Below are 3,538 nucleotides of genomic sequence, written 5' to 3' on the forward strand. Positions count from 1 at the left end.
GGAAAAAAATAAAGATAAAAAATATCAAAACATTGTGAAATTTAATTCATACAGAACCAAAGATCTAGTTTACAGTAATATAAAGGCACTCAAACAACGTAAAAAACCTGAGTTTATTATATTCATTTCTGAAGACCTCACTCGTGAACGGCAACGCATTGTGCACAAACTATCATATTTCCGCAGAGAAAAATATATTCACTCGTATTGGACGCTGGACGCAAATATCTTCTATAAAGAGAACGAAAAAGGTAAACGTAGATCAGTTAAAGCAATCAATGAAATAGAGAACTTTGTTCCTGACCCAGACCCATAAAATCATTTTCAGGCAATGGTGAAAAAGCCCTGAAAGGGTTTGTGCCAAATTAATGCTGCTTCATGTACATGATTGAAATTATAAAGTGCAGACAACTAACGCCGCAGAATTCTTGAACATACTTACCATACAGAAGTTATTTTGAATGTATAGTTAAAAGAATACGTACAAGTATTTTTTTGCACTTATTTACATGTGAATTTTCCATCTTGCCTTTTATTAAGTGCTCATACACTCACCTTGTGTGTTCCAATAACACCGTAGGGAACGTGTTACAGTATCGCGTTTTTCTGTTACAGTATAGAATTTTCAAGATGGAGGATTATTTATGAGAAGAGAGGTAGGTGATTTTTATTCGGGTCCATACTACTAGTAGTTTAGTTTCTAAAAGTTGCTTTTGTGCTTTGCTTGTAAGGAACAGAATCCGGTATCTAGTCATATATTTCTTCAGACCCTACACCGCAGATTTATCTCTATATTGTCTCAGAAATGTGCAGATTTGACAGTTTAAAATTTTGAATCGAGAGACCAACGCATTTTTCTCCCATTCCGACATTATTTAAGCATGCCTGGATAAAGTAAATCATTGATAAAATCCCAATTGACACGTAAAAATCGTGACTGTGCATTGTATTCAAATCAGTTTACTATTTTTTTTGTTATTAGAAATGTGTATTGAATTCGATTGTATACACAGTTTTATTTTTGTGTACATGGAACGGTATCATTATATTATATTGAAATAATAATGTTAATTTTACAATGCTATTTTTCATCTTTGAAATGAAGATATTTTATCGCAATAATATATACTCCAATATATGCGTTTATTATATACTTATTAAAGAAGTATTGAGAGTATTGAAGAAATAAAATATATATTTTTTTATTTTGCGTATTTTCAGTGCAAAAAAATGTTTTCACTGCATTGGAGCATATTTTACGTATTTTCACTGGTGTCTTGCATAAATTTAGCTAATAGACAAAACTAAAAGTGAATTCCTTCTAATCATAAGGTTAAACAAAATGTATATGATAAACAAAAAATTCGAACATATTTTACTGACTAATAATTATTTATTTTTGTCTTGTGGTATGAAAATTATTACATTTCAATCATGGCTCCCGCAACAATTGAAATGTTTTATTTTCATGTCACCCAGTCGAAATGGGTCTTGAATTGATAGTTAAAAAAATAAATATCCTCTAGGTATATATTTATATGAGTATGTGTGTGCTTTTGTTTCACTCATGTACGTGCGTACGTGCATTGACAAAAAACAATCTACATGTATGATATTTTGTGACATTTTGAAAGCGTTTGATAGGATATGGCGCAAAAGGCAATACGGTATTGATGGTTATATATTAAATAGGTTGAGAAACTATCTTTTAAATCGACACCAAAAAGTTTTTGTAAATTCAATTTTCTTAAGTGAGAAAATAACTACTGCGGGCGTCCCCCAGGGATCAGTCCTGGGTCAGTTGCTATTACAATCTACGTTAATGATTTTGCTGATTATCTATTAAGCATAACCCGCATCTTTGCAGATGGTAGTTCGTTGTCGATTTCCTCTAGCAAGATGACTTATATAAAAGCACACTAAATAACGCTCTAAATACTCTTCAAGAATGGTCTCATAAGTGGCTTATTAAATTTAATCCTGAAATTATGCTGCCAATATGTAATACTCTGAGATATAACTGCCGTTATTAAGCAATCCGAGATAGGTTTGCCGTCATGAAACAAACCGAGATAATACTTCCCTCATGAAACAATCCGAGATAAAACTGCTGTTAAAAAACAACCCTAGATAATTCAGCCGACAAGAAAACAATCCGACAAGAAATTGACGTCATGGAAACATTCCGATATAATACTGCCTCCATGAATTAATCAGATATAATACTTCCCTCATGAAACAATCAGAAATAAAACTGTTGTCATAAAAGAATTCTAGATAATTCAGCCGGCAAGAAAACAATCCGACAAGAAATTGATGTCATGGTAACATTTCGAGATGATACTGCCGCCACGAGACATTGCAAGATAATACTTCCCTCATCAAACAATCATAGATACTTCTAAGAACATGAAAAAAAGATAATACTGCCGTTAACATGAATAATTTTGTATCTGACATTTCGGATGAAATTTTTCGAGTCATGAAATAATCCTTCACGACATAATACGAGGTGTTAATAATATCATCAAATATGCAATGATATAACTATTATCATAAAAATAATCCTCCATGATAAAGCAGCCGCCATAGAACAATCCGAGTCAAAACTGCCGCCAAGAAATAATCCGAGATAACACTGCGTCATGAAACAATCCAGGTTGATAATGCCGTAATAAAACAAAAATAGAAATAATACTGCCGCCATGAAATAGGCCGAAGTAAAGTTGCATGAATGAGACAATCCGAGATTATACTACCACAACAAGAAACAATCCGAGATAAAACTGCCGCCATAAAACAGAATAAAGATAATACTGCCGCCATGGAATAATTCGAGATAATATTGATTACAGCTGCCATTAAACAATGCGAGCTATTAATGCAGTCATGAAACAATCCGAGATAAAACTACTGACATGAAACAGTACGAGATAATACAGCCGTAAAGAAACAATCCAAGATAAAACTGCAGTCAGGAAATAATCAGAGACAGTACTGCAACCATGAAACAATCCAAGATAATACGGACGCTAGAAAACAGTCCGAGATAATACTATATCATAAAACTGTCAGAGATAATACTGCCGTCATAAAATTATCCAATATAACACTACCGTCAAGAAACAGTCAGAGATATAATCGATTTCATGAAACAATTCGAGAAAATATTGCCGTCACGAAACAATCCGAGATAATACAGCCGCCATTAGACAGTACGAGCTATTAATACAATCATGAAACAATCGAAGATAATACTGCGATCATGAAATGATCCGAGATCTTACTGCCGTGATGAAATAATTCTAGTCAATTATGTCAATAAACGATCCGAGATAAAATTGCACTCATGAAATAATCCGAGATAAAACTACAGCCATAAAACAATCCGAGATATTACTGCATTCATGAAATAATCTGATATTTTACTACCGTAATGGAAGAGTTTGGGATATAAGGGTGAGGGTTGTATTGTTACTTTTGATTCGGTAATTTGAGCTCTTATTTTAGGTGAATCATAATTTAGATTTTATTTCAG

The sequence above is a fragment of the Ruditapes philippinarum genome, unplaced genomic scaffold (genome assembly GCF_026571515.1).
Source record: "Ruditapes philippinarum isolate M1 unplaced genomic scaffold, ASM2657151v2 ctg7314_1_1_1_1, whole genome shotgun sequence".
Lineage (NCBI taxonomy): Eukaryota > Metazoa > Mollusca > Bivalvia > Venerida > Veneridae > Ruditapes > Ruditapes philippinarum.